Here is a 25,103-nt window from a genome sequence, read left to right on the forward strand (position 1 = left end):
ATAAACAAACAGATGCCGCTTCAGGCCACCTGTGGAGTTAACAGTACTGATAGCCATTCTGGGTCTCACAGGCACTTGCGCTTTGGATCCTAAGCATTACAGTATAAAAACATCGCCATTCTTACCAAACCTCCTTCTCTCCCAGATCCAGTGCTTAGGAAGAGAATAAAGTTTTGAAGAGTGTGGGCAACGTTTCTTCCTATAGAGGGCCTGTTCTAAATGTTTTCAGAACTTCCTGGAATTTCTACATAAACTAAAACGAGTGCAATATCTTCTTGAATCTGGCTTTTCTGAGGCATCTTTATGGTAAATTTATCATTTCTTTTTATTTCATTGTGTTTTTCATCCACTCCTGTTTCTTAGTCTTTGAAGCAGTGATCCTACCAAGCAGAATGAAAACTGGCTGTATTAAACGGGAAGCAAACCATGCACTTGAGACAGCTTTGCATTTGAGCAGTGTCTGCTTTCTCCTACACTCTCCAAAGAGCCTTCAGGCGCTACCCAGGCCTGGCCACTTCTCTGCCAGCCTGTGTTTTCTGGTTTCTGCAGCTCTTTTCTCTACCACCTCCTGCTGTCCCAGACCTCACAAGTAGGTATTTAGAGAATTCAAGTGGAGCTAACCAAAAGGTCATGGTGATTTTTCCAAAACACAGAAAGCAGCACCTTAGTGGTAGGGATGCTATAATAGCTGCTGCTACATCCCAGCCAGGCTGCACACATCGTAGGGCCTGGGGCAAGGAAGATAGTTGTGGATTCAGCCACTGTAGTTTAGTGCATTTCCTAAACAGTCACAGTCAGGGCAAGGGGGATGAAGTAGGGAAGTGGAATGAAGAGGGCTTCGCCAGCAGCTGGTGGCTAAAATATAATTAGCCTCAGCCTGTAATCTTCAATGAGCTCCAGCTTCCTGCTCCTCAAGGCTATTTGCTACTTTTGTGTTTTCTTTTTTCTGTCATATTTCTTCTGCGTTGCTGCTCCTCCTGTTAATGGTTTGGGGTCCTTTGGAGGATGTAGCCCTGGTAATCATTCAGTCGCCTTTCATCTGTAGGCATATCCTCAGCCAGGAAGAGACATCACAGAGAGACTTGCCCTAAAACAAATCCTCGTAAGGGTGGCATGTCATCCAGCATCATCTTTAAAAACATCAAAGGATAAAATAAAATGTGCTGAGAATAAATAGATTTCTTTTGCTTTAGTTTGAGACCAAGATCGTGAGGATTAAGATGTGTGTGTGTGTGTGTGTGTGTGTGTGTGTGTGTGTGTGTGTGTGCGCGCGCGCGGGCAGGAGTAGAAATGAGGAATATCAGATGAAATGTCAACCTGAAAATTTTATAACTTTGTGAGCTTAGGGTGAAAACTTTGGCCCACACGTAGAAATCACATTTGGCTGGAGCCGACATTTTTCTTCCACTAGGTTGTATAATAAATTGATTGAAAAAATGGCCCCAATTATTTCCCTCTTTGAATCTAGACCCTTGTGATGTGATTTCGTAGCTTCTCTTACCAAGAAGTGGAGTCTGTTTCCCCAGCCCTTGAATCTGTGCTTGGCTTTATAACTTACTCTGGCCAATAGAATGTGCAGAAGTAAAGGTGTGTGTGTGTACTGGTCCCCAGCCTAGGTGTGTTTTTTTTTTAAACATCTTTATTAGAGTATAATTGCTTTACCATGGTGTGTTAGCTTCTGCTTTATAACAAAGTGAATCAGCTATACATATACATACATCCCCATAATCTCCTCCCTCTTGCGTCTCCCTCCTATTCTCCCTATCCCACCCCTCTAGGTGGTCACAAAGCACGGAGCTGATCTCCCTGTGCTATGCAGCAGCTTCCCACTAGCTATCTGTTTTACATTTGGTAGTGTATATATGTCCATGCCACTCTCTCACTTCGTCCCAGCTTACCCTTCCCCCTTCCTGTGTCCACAAGTCCATACACTACGTCTGTGTCTTCATTCCTGTCCTGCCCCTTGGTTCTTCAAAACCATTGTTTTGGTTTTTTTTTTAGATTCCATACATATGTGTTAGCATATCGTATTTGTTTTTCTCTGACTTACTTAACTCTGTATGACGGTCTCTAGGTCCATCCACCTCACTACAAATAACTCAATTTCATTTCTTTTTATGGCTGAGTAATATTCCATTGTATATATGTGCCAAATCTTCTTTATCCATTCATCTGTTGATGGACACTTAGGTTGCTTCCATATCCTAGCTATTGTAAATAGAGCTGCAGTGAACATTGTGGTACATGTCTCTTTTTGAATTATGGTTTTCTCAGGGTATATGCCCAGGAGTGGGATTGCTGGGTCGTGTGGTAGTTCTATTTTTAGTTTTTTAAGGAACCTCCATACTGTTCTCCATAGTGTCTGTATCAATTTACATTCCTACCAACAGTGCAAGAGGGTTGCCTTTTTTCCACACTCTCTGCAGCATTTATTGTTTGTAGGGTTTTTGATGATGGCCATTCTGACTGGTGTGAGGTGATACCTCATTGTAGTTTTGATTTGCATTTCTCTAATGATTAGTGATGTTGAGCATCCTTTCATGTGTTTGTTGGCAATCTGTATATCTTCTTTGGAGAAATGTCTATTTAGGTCTTCTGCCCGTTTTTGGATTGGATGGTTTTTTTTTTTTTGATATTGAGCTGCATGTGCTGCTTGTAAATTTTGGAGATTAATCCTTTGTCAGTTGCTTCAGTTGCAAATATTTTCTCCCATTCTGAGGGTTGTCTTTTCGTCTTGTTTATGGTTTCCTTTGCTGTGCAAAAGCTTTTAGTTTCATTAAGTCCCATTTGTTTATTTTTGTTTTTATTTCCATTTCTCTAGGAGGTGTGTCAAAAAGGATCTTGCTGTGATTTATGTCATAGAGTGTTCTGCCTCTGTTTTCCTCTAAGAGTTTGATAGTGTCTGGCCTTACATTTAGGTCTTTAATCCATTTTGAGTTTATTTTTGTATATGGTGTTAGGGAGTGTTCTAATTTCATTCTTTTACATGTAGCTGTCCAGTTTTCCCAACACCACTTGTTGAAGAGACTGTCTTTTCTCCATTGTATATTCTTGCCTCCTTTTCAAAAATAAGGTGACCATATGTCTGTGGGTTTGTCTCTGGGCTTTCTATCCTGCTCCATTGACCTATATTTCTGTTTTTGTGCCAGTACCATACTGTCTTGATTAGTGTAGCTTTGTAGTATAGTCTGAAGTCTGGGAGCCTGATTCCCCCAGCTCCGTTTTTCTTTCTCAAGATTGCTTTGGCTATTCGGGGTCTTTTGTGTTTCCATACAAATTGTGAAATTTTTTGTTCTAGTTCTGTGAAAAATGCCGTTAGTAGTTTGATAGGGATTGCATTGAATCTGCAGATTGCTTTGGGTAGTAGAGTCATTTTCACAATGTTGATTCTTCCAATCCAAGAACATGGTATATCTCTCCATCTGTTTGTATCATCTTTAATTTCTTTCATCAGTGTCTTGTAGTTTTCTGCATACAGGTCTTTTGTCTTCCTAGGTAGGTTTATTCCTAGGTATTTTATTCTTTTTGTTGCAATGGTAAATGGGAGTATTTTCTTAATTTCTCTTTCAGACTTTTCATCATTAGTGTATAGGAATGCAAGAGATTTCTGTGCATTGATTTTGTATCCTGCTACTTTACCAAGTTCATTGATTAGCCCTAGTAGTTTTCTGGTAGCATCTTTAGGATTTTCTATGTATACTATCATGTCATCTGCAAACACTGACTGCTTTACTTCTTCTTTTCCGATTTGGATTCCTTTTATTTCTTTTTCTTCTCTGATTGTTGTGGCTAAAACTTTCAAAACTATGTTGAATAATAGTGGTGAGAGTGGACAACCTTGTCTTGTTCATGATCTTAAAGGAAATGGTTTCAGTTTTTCACCATTGAGAATGATGTTGGCTGTGGGTTTGTCATATATGGCCTTTGTTATGTTGAGGTAAGTTCCCTCTATGCCTACTTTCTGGAGGGTTTTTATCATAAATGGATGTTGAATTTTGTCAAAATCTTTTTCTGCATCTGTTGAGAGGATCATACGGTTTTTCTCCTTCAGTTTGTTAATATGGTTTATCACATTGATTGATTTGCGTATATTGAAGAATCGTTGTATTCCTGGGATAAACCCCACTTGATCATGGTGTACGATCCTTTTAATGTGCTGTTGGATTCTGTTTGCTAGTATTTTGTTGAGGATTTTTGCATGTATGTTCATCGGTGATATTGGCCTGTAGTTTTCTTTCTTTGTGACATCTTTGTCTGGTTTTGGTATCAGGGTGATGGTGGCCTTGTAGAATGAGTTTCGGAGTTTTCCTCCCTCTGCTATATTTTGGAGGAGTTTGAGAAGGTTAGGTGTTAGCTGTTCTCTAAATGTTTGATAGAATTCGCCTGTGAAAGCCATCTGGTCCTGGGCTTTTGTTTGTTGGAAGATTTTTAATCACAGTCTTACTTTCAGTGCTTGCGATTGGTCTGTTTATATTTTCTATTTCTTCCTGGTTCAGTCTCGGAACATTGTGCTTTTCTAAGAATTTGTCCATTTCTGTCAGGTTGTCCGTTTTATTGGCATATAGTTGCTTGTAGTAATCTCTCATGATCCTTTGTATTTCTGCAGTGTCAGTTGTTTCTTCTCCTTTTTCATTTCTAATTCTGTTGATTTGAGTCTTCTCCCTTTTTTTCTGGATGAGTGTGGCTAATGGTTTATCAATTTTGTTTATCTTCTCAAAGAGCCAGCTTTTAGTTTTATTGATCTTTGCCATCGTTTCCTTCATTTCTTTTTCATTTATTTCTGATCTGATCTTTATGATTTCTTTCCTTCTGCTAACTTTGGGGTTTTTTTTGTTCTTCTTTCTCTAATTGCTTTAGGTGTAAGGTTAGGTTGTTTATTTGAGATTTTTCTTGTTTCTTGAGGTAGGATTGTCTTGCTATAAACTTCCCTCTTAGAACTGCTTTTGCTGCATCCCATAGGTTTTGGGTTGTCGTGTTTTCATTGTCATTTGTTAGGTAGTTTTTGATTTCCTCTTTGATTTCTTCAGTGATCTCTTGGTTATTTAGTAGTGTATTGTTTAGCCTCCATGTGTTTGTATTTTTTACAGTTTTTTTTCCTGTAATTGATACCTAGTCTCATAGTGTTGTGCTTGGAAAAGATACTTGATATAATTTCTATTTTCTTAAATTTACCAAGGCTTGATTTGTGACCCAAGATATGATCTATCCTGGAGAATGTTCCGTGAGCACTGGAGAAGAAAGTGTATTCTGTTGTTTTTGGATGGAATGTCCTATAAATATCCATTAAGTCCATCTTGTTTAATGTATCATTTAAAGCTTGTGTTTCCTTATTTATTTTCATTTTGGATGATCTGTCCATTGGTGAAAGTGGGGTGTTAAAGTCCCCTACTATGATTGTGTTACTGTCGCTTTCCCCTTTTATGGTTGTTAGCATTTGCCTTAGGTATTGAGGTGCTCCTATGTTGGGTGCATAAATATTTACAATTGTTATATCTTCTTCTTGGATTGATCCCTTGATCATTATGTATTGTCCTTCTTTGTCTCTTGTAATAATCTTTATTTTAAAGGCATTTTGTCTGATATGAGAATTGCTACTCCAGCTTTCTTTTGATTTCCATTTGCATGGAATATTTTTTCCATGCCCTCACTTTCAGTCTGTATGTGTCCCTAGGTCTGAATTTGGTCTCTTGTAGACAGCATATATACGGGTCTTCTTCTTGTATCCATTCAGCCAGTCTTTGTCTTTTGGTGGGAGCATTCAATCCATTTATGTTTAAGGTAGCTATCGGTATGTATGTTCCTGTTACCATTTTCTTAATTGTTTTGGGTTTGTTATTGTAGGTCTTTTCCTTCTCTTGTGTTTCCTGCCTAGAGAAGTTCCTTTAGCATTTGTTGTAAATCTGGTTTGGTGGTGCTGAATTCTCTTAGCTTTTGCTTGTCTGTAAAGGTTTTAATTTCTCCGTCGAATATGAATGAGATCCTTGCTGGATAGAGTAATCTTGGTTGTAGGTTTTTGCATTTCATCACTTTAAAAATGTCCTGCCACTCCCTTCTGGCTTGCAGAGTTTCTGCTGAAAGATCAGCTGTTAACCTTAATATGTGTCTTGGCGTGTTTCTCCTTGGATTTATCCTGTATGGGACTCTCTGTGCCTCCTGGACTTGATTGACTATTTCCTTTCCTTTCCTTTTCCATATTAGGGAAGTTTTCAACTATAATCTCTTCAGATATTTTCTCAGTCCCTTTCTTTTTCTCTTCTTCTTCTGGGACCACTATAATTTGAATGTTGGTGCATTTAATGTTGTCCCAGAGGTCTCTGAGACTGTCCTCAATTCTTTTCATTCTTTTTTCTTTATTCTGCTCTGTGGTAGTTATTTCCACTATTATATCTTCCAGGTCACTTCTCCGTTATTCCCCTATTGATTCCTTCTAGAGAATTTTAAATTTCATTTATTGTGTTGTTCATCATTGTTTGTTTCCTCTTTAGTTTTTCTAGGTCCTTGTCAAACATTTCTTGTATTTTCTCCATTCTATTTCCAAGATTTTGGATCATCTTTACTATCATTACTCTGAATTCTTTTTCAGGTAGACTGCCTATTTCCTCTTCATTTGTTTGGTCTGGTGGGTTTTTACCTTTCTCCTTCATCTGCTGTGTGTTTCTCTGTCTTCTCATTTTGCTTAACTTACTGTGTTTGGGGTCTCCTTTTCGCAGGCTGCAGGTTCGTAATTCCCGTTGTTTTTGGTGTCTGCCCCCAGTGGGTGAGGTTGGTTCAGTGGGTTGTGTAGGCTTCCTGGTGGAGGGGACTGGTGCCTGTGTTCTGGTGGATGAGGCTGGTCTTGTCTTTCTCGTGGGCAGCACCGCATCCGGTGGTGTGTTTTGGGGTGTCTGTGACCTTATTATGATTTTAGGCAGCCTCTTTGCTAATGGGTGTGGTTGCGTTCCTGTCTTGCTAGTTGTTTGGCATAGGGTGTCCAGCACTCTAGCTTGCTGGTCATTGAGTGGAGCTGGGTCTTAGCGTTGAGATGGAGATCTCTGGGAGAGCTTTCGCCATTTGATATTACGTGGAGCTGGGAGGTCTCTGGTGGACCAATGCCCTGAACTCGACTCTCCCACCTCAGAGGCACAGGCCTGACACCCGGCTGGAGCACGAAGACCCTGTCAGCCACACGGCTCAGAAGAAAAGGGAGAAAAAAAGAAAGAAAGAAAGATGGAAAAAAATAAAATAAAGTTATTAAAATAAAAAGTTAAAAAAACTAAAAAGTAATTAAAAAAAAGAAAAGAAAGAAAGAAAGAAGAGAGCAACCAAACCAAAAAACAAATCCACCAATGATAACAAGCGCTAAAAACTATACTAAATAATAAATGGGCAGACAGAACCCTAGGATAAATGGTAAAAGCAAAGCTATACAGACAAATTCACACAAAGAAGCATACACATACACACTCACAAAAAGAGAAAAAGGAAAAAATAATATATATCTATATATATAAAAAAAAGGAAGAGAGCAACCAAATTAATAAACAAATTTACGAATGATAATAACCTCTAAATACTAAACTAAGAGATACATAAGACCAGAAATAAATTAGATGCAGACAGCAAACCCCAAGTCTACAGTTGCTCCCAAAGTCCACCGCCTCAATTTTGGGATGATTCGTTGTCTATTCAGGTATTCCACAGATGCAGGGTACATCAAGTTGATTGTGGAGATTTAATCCGCTGCTGGGAGAAATTTCCCTTTCTCTTCTTTGTTCGCACAGCTCCCGGGGTTCAGCTGTGGATTTGGCCCCGCCTCTCCGTGTAGGTCGCCTGAGGGTGCCTGTTCTTTGCTCAGACAGGAGGGGGTTAAAGTAGCAGCTGATTCAGGGGCTCTGGCTCACTCAGGCCGGGGGGAGGGAGCGGTACGGAATGCGGGGCGAGCCTGCGGCGGCAGAGGCCAGCATAACATTGTAACAGCCTGAGGCGTGCCACGTGTTCTCCTGGGGAAGTTGTTCCTGGATCACGGGACCCTGGCAATGGCGGGCTGCACGGGCTCCCGGGAGGGGTGGTGTGGATAGTGACCTGTGCTTGCACACCGGCTTCTAGGTGGCTTCAGCAGCAGCCTTAGTGTCTCATGCCCGTCTCTGGTGTCCGAGCTGATAGCCACGGCTCGCGCCCTTCTCTGGAGCTTGCTTAGATGGTGCTCTGAATCCCCTTTCCTCTCACACCCCAAAACAGTGGTCTCTTGCCTCTTAGGCAGGTCCAGACTTTTTCCTGGGCTCCCTCCCGGCTAGCTGTGGTGCACTAGCCCCCTCAGCCCAGCCTAGGTCTTAAATGGCCTTGTATACCTTTGCTTGCTCCCTTGGAATCCAGCGCAGTCACCATAGTGCTGACTCCTGGACTCGCTTGCTGTGGCGCTAAGACCCTTGTCACCCCAGCTGATAGTGATCTTCTACCAGACATGTGAGTGAAGCAGTCCTAGACCAGCCAGCTGACCTTAGACACATGAGTGGGTCCAGCAGAGATCAGACAAACTGATCCAGATCCATAGACTCATGAGCAATAATTAGTGCTTATTGTTTCAAGCTACTGAATTCTGGAATGGGTTTTCATGCTAACAGTAACTAATGGGTACATGTGGTCATCTGGAAATAGTCCCCCTGTGTTCACTTTTGGGTCTTTTAATGTCATCACAAATGCTTAGTGCAACTCAACATAAGAGATTCAGTCATTGGATGGAGAGGTTCTATTAGGTGGGTGCGTGGGTGGGGTCCCAGTGCTTATCACTATCAGCATTACTTTGAGACCTTTTTAACAACACAGACCCCTGGGCCTTGTGCCAGAGTATTCAACTAAATATCTATAGATGGGAACCAGGAATCTATAATTTAGAAAGCTCTGGTGATTGGCTAAGATTGAAAACCAATAATCCAATGGTCTTGTCAGTTCCTTCCATTACTGAAAGAGGTTATGATTCCAGTTCACCTGTACTTAGGCAAAGAACACTCAGGTGGTTCAGAGTTCACTACTGACTTGGTGTACTTCCAGCTGCATAAGTAAACTTTATAATCACCTTTGAGCAAAAGCACATTGACCTGGTCTTAGATCAGAAAAAATTCACAGGTGCAGACTGATGGTGGCTGGAATTGTGTATCGTTCATCATTGCGTCCCCTGGAGTTTAGAACATGGTATGGACTCCATGAATAAATCTTGGGCATTAGGGATGTCATAGGACCCTGCTTTGAGGACCTTGTCGTGTAATGGGGGGAAAAATCAGAGATCCATTACTTGTTATGTGTTAAGAAAACAAAGCAAAGAAAAAAAGCAAAAAGTGTTTTAATTCATAAATTACAGGTTAATTTTTGCTATGGTGGATGTATCAGTTAGTTGTTGATACACTAATGCTGAGTTACAAGCAACCACAAAATCTCAATGGCATACAACAGTATGCTTTTATTAACCCCCATGACTGTACGTTGGGGTGGGGAGAATCAGCTGATCTTGACTGGGCTTACTCGGGGGTGGCTTTACTCCACATGTCCCTCATCCTCCCCCTGGGACCACCTGTTAGCTTGGGCACGTTCTTCTCATGGTTGATGGCAGAGGTACAAGAGCACAAGCCACAATGAGCAAACTCATTTCAGTCTTCTGGTTGTGTCGTTAATCTGTTAACATCCTGTTGGCGAAAGCAAGTCACACGGCCAAGACCATTGTCAAAGGTCAGGGAAATATATGTTTACAGGGAGAAACTGTAAAGTCATGTGGCAAAGGACATGGATACTGAGAGGGGTGAAGAATTAGGGCTATTAAAAGTAAGATTCCACAGTGGGGGAGTGGCATATGAGGGGGGTTGTACTTTTTCCTGCTTAGAAAAGCTGGTGAAATCATAGGTAGATCCCAGAGTAACCAAGAGGCAGAAAGTGTCCATCTTCTGAAACTAGCCTGTTCCTTCTAACGTGGAAGTAAGCAGCAGACTCTTTGCTACTATGATCTAGCGAATGGAATTTTAAAGGGAAAACAATTCTTGCAGGTACTTCAAACTTGATAGATACAGACATGGCACTGGAGTTTCAACAAAATGCTTCCATTTCCGTTCTTGCTCTGTCCTCCAAAATGTCAAGGGTTTGGGTCACTGGGCTTGGCTGTGTATTTCCAGGATGGGCATTATTTGGGTGGAGTCATTAATTTATTGATACATTACACCATATCCCTTTGCTATCATCACTTCTTTCTCAGGCAAACAAAAACCAGTTTCCATCTAGTCTGAACACTTGGGACCTTTTCCTTTTTGACTGAAATGAAAATGCACAATGTAAAAGTTGTGAGGTAAATTTTATTTGGGGACCTTACTGAGGACTATAGCTTGGGAGACGGCCTCTCAGATAGCTCTGAGGAACTGCTCTGAAGAGGTGAGGGAGGAGCCAGGTTATATATGACTTTTTTTGCTGGAAAAAAACTTGTAGTTGAACATCCAAAGATGACTGCTAATCACAAAGAGCAGAAATCTCAAATTAATGATTTTAGTGTTTTTCTATGTATGGAAAGATGCAAGCGTCTGGGGTCATTAAATACTTTTCTTAAATATGCATCTTAACTGTATAGGGGCCAGTATATCCAAAGCACAGAATGCTTCCTATTTTTCTCCATTCTGAATTCCCCTCAGGGTTCACTGTCAGTGGATGACTAGAGTGACATCCTTGATCAATGACTTGATCCTTGTAGAAGTGGATTGGCGTGCAACATTCTTTTCTTTACATCCCAAACCCTACTCCAGGGTTGCAGTGGTTAAAAGAGATTTGGGTGAATAGCCCTTCCTGATGGCCCATTTTCCCTGATGTGTTTCGTGAAAGGCTTATACCCTGTGCCTCTGGTTGAAGCCAGTGTTCTAAAAGACGACTGAGGTTCTCAGGGCAGAAACCCTGTTTTACAGCGCTGCTAAGAATGATAACAGAGTACTTTATTTCAGGCATTGCTGTTGATCCATGTGCCTTTGGATCTATGTGGTGTATCAAATTTACCTTTGAGGAAACTGAGGTACAAAGGTTTATGTAACTTCCCTGAGACCGCATCTTACTAGCCAACCGAGATTAGTAACCTGTCTTCTTGGTTTTTCAGCTTTTGCTTGGTGATCTGATCGATGCTGCCATGTTTCACAAAAAGCATATGAGGATATCATTACCTACCGAGTTTATCCTCCTAAGATAACCTGCCTTGCTAGTATTTGTGCTCCATGGGAAACAAGGAAGTCTAGCAGGAATCTCAATAATGTGAGATTTTACACCACAAAGTTAGGGAAAGTAGGCTGGATTACAGGTCATTTCTAAATTGTATTTCCTGAGGTTTCTTTGTTACTCTATCTTGACCAGAGAAATAAATTGGGGTGAAGGCTGTTTAGAAGTCCTCCCAGGGTCCTTAGGACTGTGCTTCTTTCATGTATTTTCTGAGCCCTAACCTGCTATTTCTGTTCCCTGGTGACAGTTCAGCAACTGCTCGCAATGTTCTCCAACAAACAATCCTGTTTCTTTTTTTTTTTTTAATTAATTAATTTATTTATTTTTGGCTGTGTTGGGTCTTCGTTTCTGTGCGAGGGCTTTCTCCAGTTGCGGCGAGCCGGGGCCACTCTTCATCGCGGTGCGTGGGCCTCTCACTGTCGCGGCCTCTCTTGTTGCGGAGCACGGGCTCCAGACGCGTGGGCTCAGTAGTTGTGGCTCACGGGCCTAGTTGCTCCGCGGCATGTGGGATCTATCCAGACCAGGGCTTGAACCCGTGTCTCCTGCAGTGGCAGGCAGATTCTCAACCACTGTGCCACCAGGGAAGCCCCCTGTTTCTATTTTATGTGGAAAACTGATTTGATTAAGTAGCTCATTTAAACTAATGCTTTGTAGGAGGCATGATGTGATTGGAATATACATTTCTAGCGGTATTTTTGTCAAATTACCACATGTAAACAATCAAATAATTGCAGTTGTCTGCTGCAACTAATGTATAAGCTGGTTTTCTTGGGTAGGTTGTTTCCATTCTGGTGATGGCTTTGCTGAAAACTGGTGCCTCCCATGTAACACTGATGCTTCATGGTATATTGTTATTTGAGCAGTGATTTAATATCTTATTCCTCCTCTTGCTTAACACCAAGGGCCATGTTTGCATTGTTTGCCACTGAAAACCTAGGAACCAGCATAACAGAATCTAAATGAATGGCTGTTGGATGAATGAATGAGTGAGTGAATATTAAGACTACAATATCCAGCTCCTAGAATAATTTAGGATTCATCCCAGGTGTTTCTGCCCCTGAAAAGGGACAGTGAAGGGTTAATGTTCTCTTTGGGAGCTGGTGGGATTTGGATATGAATCTCTGCAGAGCTGCTGGAATCACATTCTTTCTGCTACTATAGCAACAGGTTGAGAATTCTGCGGGCATTGTCGCCTGCCTACTTTGGAGATGCCTGTGTGCAGGCGACTTCATTGTCTGGGGGACAACTGTTTTTTTTCTGCGATGTTTCAATGAAGCAGCTTCTTTGCAGGGACAAAGAGGCCAACACAAAGCAAGGGCTAAGAATCGTGGAAAGGCAGAGAGAGATCTTGTTTTGATTGGAACATTTCCAATCTTTTGTCCCCTGAAGAGGTGTGAGGAGGGGAAGGAATTGACATTTAATCTGTAGTCAGTAGAATCTTTTTCTCCCTTCTTAATAAGACCTCTCTTCTGAGAGATATCCTCACCCCACAGCATTTGGAAGTGAAGGAAGGACAAACTAACCGAGAAAGCGAAGTGGCAGTGTTAGTTTTTCCTTGGTGTAGCGGTGTCACAGAGAGGAAAGAAAATAGGGAAGCTGCTGAGAAAGGCGCTTAGGTGGTGTTGACTTCCCACGAGGCTTCACAGGCACTTAAAAAATGCTCCGTCTGTCACTCAGGGCTGCCGCTTGTCATCTCAGGGGTGGTGATGATCAGTTTAGTGCTTATTGTAGTTCTCACTGGGCTAATGGATGAAATCACTAGACTTTAAATATCAACTTTGGATTGATTTATCACATTGCCCCATTGCTGTTATCACTTCTACATCTTGTTTTCACTTTGCATGCAGATGGTGAAATCTGCCTGGCTCACTCTTTGTTCCTGATTTACAAATACTTTTTGGTCAAAAAAACCTTGCACAATATCAAGCCATTCTTCAGAAGCAGCGCTGAGTTCTTTTTATTAAAAGTTCAATTTTAAAAACCTTTTATCCCCAACCCACTACATACCATTTGAATATGGGATAAGCCCTCGATCTTTATGTCTCAGAGTCCCATCCGTCACTGCCTTTAAGTCCGTTGTGGTCACTGAAATGCCATTCTTGTTGCCGTGTAGTCCACAGCGTGCTCCAGGGAGCTCTGGGCTGGGAGCCAGGAGCCCAGGGTCTAGTCCTAGCTGGAGTGGCCTTGGGCAGCTCATACAAGGATTTGAATTCTATTACATGTTAAAATGAAAGATTTGGATGACATTCCTAAGATTTCTTTCATGTCTCTCCCACACACACAAAAAGTGGTACTCCAGTTGTTTCAGAAGTAGAAAAGCCCTTTGCTTTGTCCACCGTCTTATAATTTGCAACTCCCTTAACTCCTACTCAGACTTTGGATTTCTGTTTCAGTGTCCCTTCCTCAAGGGAGCCTACTCTGACCCCCAGGCTAGATCAGGGCTGGGCATATGTTCCCTGATAGTGTGTTCTTTTCTTTCACCACACTTATCAAAGTTTGTAGTGATCTATTTCTCTCTTTCTTTCTTTTTTTCAAGTAATTTTCTCTCTTGTCATGAGTCTGAGGGCTCTCTGAGGCAAGCCCCCAGTCTGTTTTGTTCACCACTGGTTCTGTATATTGAAGCCACTCACTAAACGCTGTTGCGTGGTTGACTTAGGCTCTATGGAGAGTGCAAGGTGATTATATCACAGTCTCTGCCCTCAAGGGTCTTCAGATTTACTCTCCCTGTTTTTCTTCTCTACCATCCCACTCCACACCCAAACTATACTTCCAGAAATTAAAACGAAACCACAAACCCTGGGTTCTGGTCATTGATCTGATCATTCGATAGGTTTTCATTTTCCTTGATTGGACCGATTAGCCTCTTGTGTCACAATCCATGAAATGGAGCAAGGCCCTGGAAGGAGATTTTAGAAGACAGTATAAAGAATGGAAGTGGTGGACTAAAAAAAGAAGGAAAGAAAGAGAGAGAGGGAGGGAGAGAAAGAGATGAGGAGGAGGAGGAGGCGAAGATAAGAAGAGCAGTGAAAACATGGCCTGTGTCTTTTTATTTAATTTGCCAGTAAGTGTCTTTCTTTTTTGACTGCCAGGGTTCACAAGCAAGGACAGGTTTCTTAAGCAGAATTCTTACCCGAAGTGTTGAGTAATGGTACGAAGAGGTTGCTACCAAAAGGTGATTATAAATACACGAAAAGTTGACTGGAGTCCAGAAATCTCTTTGCCTTAAAAACCAGAAAGGTACTAATTTTCAAAAGGATTGGCAGGTTCCTGTAGACCAGTACAGTTATGATCAATACAGGCCAATGCATCATGAAACCAGAGCTAGCTGTTACATGATTCAACAGCCAGGGGCAATTTGATTTTCAACAGCAAGCCTAGTCTAGATGACACCAGGAGGGAAGAGCAAGAATTCCTTAGGTTGGAGGTGTGATGGATGTTCATCAGCCAGGTACAGGAGGCCTTGGGGGTGGGAAGAGATTGAATTAGAAGATACAACTCCTTTTGGTCTCAGTGAATTTGCAATGTGTAGGGGAGGCGGCTTCGGGGAGTTTTACTAATTAAGTTTCAGTAGAAAGTATGAAATCAGGAGCTTCAAAAAGCCAAAGCAGCCCCAATTTATCTTGAGAACAGGTATAGAGAGAGAGTATGGGTGGGTGAGACAGGTAAAGTTTCTCTTCTGATCCTCTCCCTAGAGAGTTCAGCTTTAATGGCAAAGGACAGCCTTTTCCTGCAGAGTTGTCCCTGCTTCCTTTTCTCACCAACACCCACAGACACAGAGGGTGTCAGTTGGGAGCTTAAACCCCAGCCAGACTGTATCCGTCCCAAAGCCATTTCAGGAAGAGAAGAATGACTAAAACAGTCACATGATCTCTCTTCTTTATGGGGAGGAAGGAATGTGAGCCGAGAATGCAAGGAGTGCCTGTGGCTTTGTGCCTACACTGCATAAATCCTACACACACACACACACACACACACACACACACACACACTTCCATTTTGCTCATTCATGGACTTAGGTGGAGATAATATGGTATGCTGTGTTGGCCAAAGACCAGGAAATAACTGTGTTGGGATAACAAGCAGCCAAGCCGTAAGGCTCATGTGTCTCACTGGGCGATATAAATTGACCACTCCTTCATTTACAAAAAATAGACACAACAAAGATAATCTGTGGGTTATGGTGCTTTCCTATCTGATGTCTCCTGGCTAGTTAGTTCCAGAGAAGGTTGGCTATAAGGAGTCTCTTGGTTTCCTAGGGATTTGCCTTTTTCTAGAGCTGCCAGGAACAAATACCACTTTAACAAAATTCTTTACAAAGCAAACCCCTTGTTTTCAGTTTTGGTGTTTTCAGCCTCTCTTCAATCTCAGCTCTGCCGCTTCCTAACTGGACACCTTGGGCATTTTATTTAACCTCTGGGTGCCTCATTTTCTTCCTCTTTATGTGGTATTGATAATAGTATCGCCCTCATAGGATTCTTGTGAGAGGCAAATAAGATCAACTAAAAAAAGTTTTTTCACTGTGCCTGGCACATAGTATGAATTTTAAAATTATTATTGTTTTTAATTCCATGAAGAGATATTTCAGCTTTTTCTCCTTTGCCCCTCCGGAATTAGAAACACCCCTTGACATTTGGTGCTTCTCAGTATCAGGGTTTTATTCCAGTGTTGGGGGAGGGGAGGAGAGCAGAGCAGAGATGGTTGGGCAGGAATGGGGGTGATGGAGACCTATGCCCATGTTCTTCCACTCTCTCCTGTTCTGTTGCTCTGTCCAGTATGCTGTTCTACTTCTTTAACTGTTGATTGATTAGTATAAAACTAGGTACAATACGTAAAGGAATACAAATTCAGCTCTATCTTCCAAGAAGTGGTAATCTCAGTTACAAGCTCGCTTTCTTCTGTTCCCCAAGTGCTTTACATGCACTTGCTGTTCCCCCAAATGCATGCACTAATGCCTGACACATAACAAGCACTCTAGGGATATCAGTGCTACCAGTTGACTTGATCATGGGAGATAGAGGTAGTCTCCGAACCGTTTGGTGCTTAGAGGAAGACACTTTTAAAAAGTTAAAGAGTGGGACTTCCCTGTTGGCGCAGTGGATAAGACTCTGCACTCCCAACGCAGGGGGCCCTGGTTCGATCCCTGGTCAGGGAACTAGATCCCACATGTGTGCCGCAACTAAGAGTTCACATGCCACAACTAAAGAGCCCTCATGCTGCAACTAAGGAGTTGGTGAGCCGCAACTAAGGAGACCTGGAGCTGTAACTAAGGAGCCCACATGCTGCAACTAAGGAGCCCACCCAAGTGCTGCAACTAAGGATCTGGCGAGCCACAACTAAGGAGCCCGCCTGCCTCAACTAAGGAGCCCACCTGCTGCAACTAAGACCTGGTGCAACCAAAAAAAAAAAGTTAAAGAGTAGGTCAAGTATCAAACTTCCCGAGCCATCCAATCTCTCGGGACTTTTCAGGCCTGAGAGGAAAGGATGTGAATTACTGGACCAGGAAAAAAGGCACAGGGGAAAGGAAATAGATTTCCTGTTCATCTTCACTGTGAAAGAGCTGTCAATACAATTTGGTTGAGTAGCATGGCCAGGACCCTGAGCTTCTGTAGCCCTAGTTTTCTGGCCCACAAAATAAGGGTGATAATCAAATATTTAGGTTATATGTATGTTTGTGTGTGTGTGTGTGTGTGTGTGTGTGTGTGTGTGTGTGTGTGTATACACATACATATGTACAGCACATGGCTTTAAGGCCAGGCATATAGTAAGTACTCAATAAATGTTATCCATGATTAGCTCATGAATAACACCTGGATACTTAGCTATTTAGAGGCCTGTTAGGCTTCTCAGTCCTATATAACTTAAACCTCACCACCTGCCCCTGAGGCTGCCATCACTCACCTGTTGACCACAGAGGTGCTCTATCTGTCTGCAGCTCTGGTTAGTCTTGACAGTTCCTCAGCTGGTATTGAATGACCCATTTTGAGGGTTCACAGCTCTTTTTCTGTCATTGCCATAGATGAGAGAGAAAGAGCGTATGACAAGCAGGCACATCACACGGTGAGCAGACAGCTCTCTGGTAATGACTGCAGGATGGCACTATATATTTTTATCTTTAACGTGAATTCATATTTTATCATTTCTTTTATTTGTGATCTCATCAAAGCAATGTCATACCCTTTGTTCTAGTCGAAGGGAGGTGGCTTACACTGTTTTCTTTCACAATAAAAAAGTAGAAGAATGGATATGAATTATAGGGTTTTAAAGACAAGACAAATTCAGGATCATCTAATGCAAAACCTTCACTTTACAGATGTGGAAATTGAGGCCTATGAGTATTAAATGAATTCTCCGAGTGGCAGAAGGACAGGTCTTCCAGCCGTAATTCAGGCCCTGAATATGTGGCCTCTTGGTTTATCACTCTTCCAAAGTGACCATGGACATAAAATGATTTGAGAGCCATCGTTTTGAAATGTGAGGGTGGTCATCAGTGGGGGCTTTTCAAACAAGATGACACCTTTGACCAGTCTCTTCCTGTCTTTGGCACATTATCCCTGACTCTCTGTAGGAAATATACACTTACCTATTATGTGAAAGAGGCAGTGATGACAAAGTGGACAGTTCTGTTTTTCCCTCTGAAGGATATCTCCTCCACATACCCTGTGCCCTTAGATACAGTCATGATCAAAGCAGAGCCGGATCCCTGAGCTCCACACATGGTCCAGGGGATTGATGGTTCCACAGGGGAACGTCATCCTCCAGCTCTGCAACTGCAAGAAAGTGTCAGGTCTGCAGAGCATAAGACCCAGCTATTTAGGAATAGATTTTCTCAAGGATAATTGATTAAGTGATTATTTTGTTCTTTTAACGAAGTAAAGTTGTATGATGTATGTAGATAAATAAAAAGGTATAGAGAATGTATTTCAAGAAAATATACATTGAAGCTATAATAGCAATTGCTCAAAATTCAGGATTCAGAAAATTCTAGAATTATCCAGACTAGACCTAATTTTTTTCTCAATCTATGGATTATTATCTTCCTAATAGTTCAGCTCCAAATATTTGGCATCTCTTTTTGTATAAAGCCAATAATAATAGTAATTGCTATTTATCAGGCAACTGCTATGTGCCAGAGACTGTAATAAATGCTTTTTATGAGATCTCATTTAACTTGCATAGTACTGTGAGGTAAGCATGAGTTTCCTCATTTTATTGATAAGGACCCTAAGGCTCAGGGGTCAAGGTAACAAAATTTTGTGGGTGTTTTGATGACCTATTTCTGTTCCCACAGAAGCAGAGCAGAGCAAAATTTTAGGCAAACACCAAGGAAAGGTTGCTAATCCAGTTGCTGAAACAAATAAAGTTTTTCTACCAGAAGACCAGCCTGTTCTACCTGGCTAGCACTATGCTAGAAACCAGCCCTTCTGAACTTTGAAATTCTGATTTTTGCTTATTAAAGCAGCCTTTTTGTCCCTAATCCTCCCAGAGTCCCTCACTGTATATGTCCTTGGGTAAAACATGTCTCTGGGTGAATCTGGTTGTCCCTTGAGAATTTCTGTTTCCTCCATCAGTTCTTTCATTTTTCCCTTCACCACAGTTAACCTGTCTTCACGGCCCGCTTCACCTCCCACGAGTTGCTAGGGATGAACTCAGAATTAGAGCATGAGTGACTAGGCCTTGTCGGTCACCAAGAAGCACACCTGTGAATAAATATCCCAGCTTCAGTACATGGACTCTGTGATTGTGTTTTGTGCGCTCAGAGTCCTTTTAAAAATAATTTCTGGGTCTGAGCTGGATTGCATAAATCCAGAGACAGTTTAAGTCTTGACACTCACAAAGACTATGCTAATGCATAAAGGCTGTAAACTTCTTTTCGGGAAGTCCTTTCAGAACCAATTCACATTCCACAGACAAAAGTCATTCTCCTTCCTTAGTCATAACAATAAAAGTTAAAGATATAATAGCTTCAGTTACATTATCTCATTTACCAGCCACACCCATCAGATAGACTGCTAGCCCCCCCCCCCTTATTTTTTATTGAAGTATAGTTGATTTACAACGTTATATTAGTTTCAGGTGTACACCATGGTGATTCAATATTTTTATAGATTATACTCCATTTAGAGTTATTACAAAATAATGGCTATATATCCCTGTGCTATGGAGTATATCCTTGTTGCTTGTTAGTCCCTTCTGATGCATAAAGAAATTGAGGCTCAAGTAGACTGTTTTGTATTCAAGATCACACATCAGCAAGTGTTAGAATCCAGATTTCTCTAAAAGTCAGTACTCTTAACTGCTATGTTGCATTGTCTCTTTTTTAAAAAAGGAAATAAATTTATAGAAATTTACTCAACAGCTTTGACTCCAAGTGAGTTTTGACTCTTTTGAAAAATCAAACCCAGTTGACCTCGAGGAATAAAGATTTGCCACCACTTGGGTCATGCTGAAGACAGCACTGCCGGTTCTGAAAACACTACCCAAAGCTGTAATCTGGAACGCCTAATGTTATAATTACATCAGTGCAATATGTGTATGACTTACCATTATAGACTCATTTGTAGTTATAACTTCTGTTTGTTTTTTTACTTTGAATTAAAAAAATTTTTTTTAATTTATTTTTTTAACATTTATTTATTTATTTGGTTGCACCGGGTCTTAGTTGTGGCAGGCCGGCTCCTTAGTTGTGGCATGCAAACTCTTAGTTGCGGCATATATGTGGGATCTAGTTCCCTGACCAGGGATCGAACCCGGGCCTCCTGTGCCAACAGGGAAGTCCCTGTTTGTTTTTTTAAAATCTCTCTTGTTAATGTTGGCCTGTGCTCATATTTTGTGAAATGTGAACGGTCTAAGAGAGCAATCACTGAGATGATTCCCCAGACACCCTTCCAGTTTTAACAGTGTTTCTGTAGATTGGCTTTTCAGGATAAATTTGGTTTTTAGAAGTGCTCCTTATTTAAACAATATTCCACCCAAAGTATTGTTTGCTCTTCCATTTAAATTATCAGTGCTCGTTATTATTACCTACCAGCTAGAAGAGATAGTAATTATCATGCTTAGGCACAGCTACAGAGCTGCCTTTGCTTGATAATTTGTTAAGGGGTTCATGCCCTATTGTACCTTTTTATTGTCAGCTTTACTGGAGAATGTCCAGTTTTAGCTAGATTTCCCCTTCTTCATTTCCCTAAGAGCCAATGAGTTGAAAATGCCATTGTTTTTCCTAATGTGGTGAGTGTCAAGGCAGAGCCAGCTCTGGGATGCCAGAAAGCTCATAGTTCTAAAAAATTATACTGGAATCATGAAAGTGTGTGAAACCGATCAAGCTGTACTTCTGTGCTTAGTGCCATATATAAAAAGAGAGAGAGCAAAGAAAGGAATCGATAGGATTTTTTTGGTTGCAAGCAACAGAAGTAGATTCTGGCTAATTAGAAATAGAAAAGGAGGGTTTATTGAAAGGATATGGGGATTGGGGAGGAGGGTGTGCTCACAGAATTGAAGGAAAGGCTAACAAATCAAACCGAAAAGCCAGACGCAGAAAGGACAGGAGCTAGAACAGCATTTGGGTCTTTGACAAGGACTTGCAGATGGTTTCTTCCAGTGCTACCATTGTCATGAGTGAATGACAACCATCTTCAATTTTATTTTCAAACAAGAGTCAAATTCCAGGGAAAGAGCTTTGCAGTGGCTTCGCTTAGCTCATGGGGCTACAGGAAGGCAGGGAACCTTGATGGCTAGTGCCACTAGTGAATCTCTAATGAGGCAGTCCCTAAAAAAAGCACATCTTAAACAAGACCCCAAAAGTACTAACTATAAAGGAAAAATAACTGATAAATTAGACTACATTAAGACTGTCTGTTAATCAGTAGATACTATTAAGAGAGTTAAAGGTAAGCCACTGCGTGAAAGAGGATATTTACAATAGTTACATCTGACAAAAAACTCATATCCAGAATATATAAAGAACTTCTACAAATCAACTTCTACAAAACAGCAGACCACTCAATCGGCAAAAGCCTTGAAAAGGTACTTCACAGAGGGGATATCCAAGTGGCCAATAAACATATGAAAAGGTGTACACTGTCATTTGTCATCAGTGAAAGCCCAATTAAAGCCACAATATGATGCAACTACACATCCACCAGCATAGCTAAACTGAAAATAATGGACAATATCAAGTGGCAAAGATGTAGAGCAACCAGAACTCTCAAATACTGCAAATGAGAATGTAAACTGGGATGGTCACTTTGCATACTCAAGGACAGAACAGTTCCACTCCTGGGTATGTACCCAAGAAAAATACATGCATATATATGCCAAAAGACATGTATGACAATGTTCACAGAAGCACTAGCTACAGTTATGCAAATCTAGAGGCTATCAATTGTCTAATAACACCAGAATGGATAAATTATGTCACATTCACACGATTGAATACAACACCAAAATACACATTAATCATACCACGTGCAACAGAATGAATGACTCTCATGAATATAAAGAGGACATACTGTATGATTCATTTATATAGTTTAAAAACAGGTAAACTAATATATGGTGTTAGGAATCAGGATAGTGGGTACCCTGGGGGGGTATTTAGTGACTGGGATGGGGTGTGAAGGGGTCTTCTGGGCTGTTGGCCATGTTGTCTCTTGATCTAGGTGTAAGTTACCTAAGTGTCTTCACTTTATGAAAACCTGTTGAACTTTAAATGTGTGATTTATGTGGTTTTCTTTCTACATGTGTTTTATACTTTAGGACACAATTTATGAAAAGGGGACAAAATCATGAAAGGCCTCCAATCCATGCATGCCCTGGAGTAATGATGCCTGAGTTTGAACCTTACTCCATCCCTCCCTTGGGCCAGTTACTTCTTTATGCCTCAGTTTTGTCATCTGTAAAAGGGAGATGATTGGGTTGTTGGGAGGATTAAATGAAATCAGGTAAAGTGCTTAAAATAGCATCAGATGTGTGCAGAAAGCAGAAAATAACTGTTAGGTACATGTATTTTGGAGTAATTGCTCCATACTAGGTGTGCTAGGGGGATGTAAAAAAGTATAAAAACCCTGGCCTCAAGGAGTTTATAGTAATAATTAAAAAGACAAGATACGTAAAGGAACAAATAGTTGACACTACAAGAGAGTATTGGGAAATTCCAGATGGGTGGTACACATAAGAAAAACCTAAGGATTCAATGGAAGGAGAGATTGTCGTCGAGTGTTCTGGGTAAAACTCATATAGAGTTGTGAGTGTATTGGCTACCATTGGAGGGGGAGAGTGATGAGAAAGGAGTACAGAGGACTTGTTTCCTATCTGGGTAGTGATTACATGAATGTGCTCAGTTTGTGAAAATTTATTTAGTTATACACTTAGGCGTACCTTTCTGTATGTGTATTCTACTTCAAGTATATGAAAAGGGCATTGCTTTGAAACCTGGTGAATATTTGACCTCAGGCCGGTTACTTAACCCCTGTGAATTTCATTTTCTTACCTATAAGCTATGACTATTACCTCCCATAGGGTTGTCATGAGGATTAATGGGAGCAGTGTATATGGAACACCTAGTCCAGAGTGGAACGGTAAAATATTTAACGCGCCTGATCTGCTCATTAGGGTAGAGGGTGACCTGTGTTAGGATTTGGAGCCTTCATCTGGGGTTTATTGCTTTGTTGGGGGAATGACCTCATGTCATTATTGTTGTTGTGAATGGAACCTGTCACAGTGCGCCAGTGCGGTGGTGGTACAGTGACTCAACTGCTGGGACAAAGGGCACTTCTGCGTGTCAGAGCCACTGCTTGGCAAGTGTCCCTCACCACCACCGCTGGCTTCCTTTTCCTGTGTTTAGTCACAGCCACACCTGCAAGTGAGAGTGCAGCGCCTGGTCCGGGAAATGTTTACCGAGTGCCTGCTGGGTGCCAGGCGTTATGGTAGATTCTGATGGAGCACGGAATAATGACTAAAAAACAGGGCTGAAAGTGAAATAAAGCAGAGGCCTTGCCTTCAAATAGCTTATGGTCTAGGAACAAGACGTACATGTTTCTTCTCAAAGCTTTTTTTCCCTTCTCTTCTGATATCCTCCACTCACCTAGTACATATTCTCATATTCTCTCTCTCTCTGTCTCTGTGTCACACACACACACACACACACACACACACACACACACCCTTCATTGAACTCCATGTACACAGGCTAAAAGCCACTTAACATGGCGTCTATCCAACAAAACAATCCACTCTTAGCATATATCTTTCCCTTGGCTCCCCCCAAACTATAGACGACCATGCGTTACATTAGTTACAGTAACAGAGATGACCATTTACTAGGTGTCCACTGTGCACAAGGCGCCGTGCCAGGCACCTGTCTACATGATGTACTCTCACAGCATCCCGTAGGGCATCGTCCCACTTTAGAGGCGAGGAAGCTGAGGCTTGGAGAGCTTTACGCAATTTGCCCAGCGCCGCCCACAGCCGCTGTGCACTAGGACACAGTGCGAGCCCGCTCTCTCTCCGTGTGCCATGCTCCTTGTAGAGTCGTCTGCAGCGTTTGCCCTGATGATTAAACCATGCAAACACCCTTCTGCGTCAGTTTGTCAGTCAGCTGTGTACATATAAACCCACGTGGTTAGGAGAGGTAGGCACTGTGGTCGCTCTTGCTGTAATTATTCTACTCTGACTGGAAATGTCAATAAAGAGCCGGTCAGCCTTGCAAACAACTTCTGAGCTCTTGTTTTGTAAATGCCTCAATATTCAGCCGCACTAACCTGTGCGCTGTGCCACCAGGAAGGATACTGGGCCTATTGCATTATCTATATTAAAATCTTGGATGCAGGCACCACGGGAAGAGAGAGCCTCTGTGTGTCGAAGAAGTTCTGCCATTTTGGTCCTTCCCTTACTGTCTCTCAGATTAATTTAATACTGATTGCTAACCCCTGTTCTGGAAATTTGTAGACCGATAGGGGTATCTGATGCAGATTAAAGTGAGCGTTGCTGTGAGCTGGGCACAGAGGAGGCAGCTGATAAAGTGCGTGTTCTGAGCGGTTTTGTGCAAAGAGGCGCAGTGCAGAGTGGCTGCTACTCCCACTGGTCCCAGTGTTTCTGGGTCCCAGCCGCTAACCTTCCGTAAGCCAGTCTGAGACAGCCAACTCTACTTAACCCACAGTCTCATATATTGGGGCTCAGGTCATGTTCAGATGAGGAGAAAGGTCAAAAGCCAGCAGATTGCCATGGGTTTAAGATATAGTCTTAAGCTTTTCAGCCTCAGAAAGTGAATCATATTCTTGTATTGAGAGGTGAGACTTTCTGGGATTGACACAGATTTACAGCAGGAGATGTATGTTAGCAAGATGACTGTCACCAGTGATTTGTTCCAAAACTAAAAGCTACTGTGAACTGAGTTTCTTCTGCATGTGCTTAGATCTTTACAGGTATTGTTTCCAGTTCTCACAACAACCCTTCAAGTTGTTGGGTACTCACATTTCACAAATGTGAATCCTGAGCGGGCATCTTAGCCAGGTGTATTTAGTTACAAATCAAGTCCTTCCACTCTACCTCAGTGCCTGAAGGCATCCTGTCTGTTGTTACATTACCAGCTCAAGTGTTTGCCAGTTTGGCTTCAATCAACTCTGCAGAATTATCAGTCATTTCCCTTTTTGAGTACACACAGCACTTTGCATATACCTGTAAGAACACTTTGTGTTAATTTGTAATTGCTTATACTGCACCGTAAACGGTTATTTATCTGCCAGTTTCTTCTGCTAGATTCTGAACTTCTTTAAAAAAAATTTTTTTTTTAAATTAAAGTATAGTTGATTAACAGTGTTGTGTTAGATTCTGGTGTACAGCTGGACTCTGAACTTAAAGGTAGAGACGGTCTTATTTTTTTTTTTCATGACAGGCCC

The 25,103-nt window shown here is 41.6% G+C and overlaps 1 protein-coding gene and 1 long non-coding RNA gene across 13 annotated transcripts in view; both read left to right on the forward strand.

Annotated features, from left to right (window-relative positions):
- Positions 1–25,103, forward strand: part of STON2 (stonin 2) — a 154,645-nt gene that overhangs the window by 94,310 nt on the left and 35,232 nt on the right. The gene's annotated exons all lie outside the window — the stretch shown is intronic.
- On the forward strand, positions 596–7,354 carry LOC309655800. Its single transcript, XR_014261005.1, has 2 exons — positions 596–1,248; positions 1,283–7,354. It is a non-coding gene; the product is annotated as an uncharacterized lncRNA (long non-coding RNA).

Source organism: Balaenoptera physalus (assembly GCF_965194825.1).
Source record: "Balaenoptera physalus genome assembly, chromosome: 2".
NCBI lineage: Eukaryota > Metazoa > Chordata > Mammalia > Artiodactyla > Balaenopteridae > Balaenoptera > Balaenoptera physalus.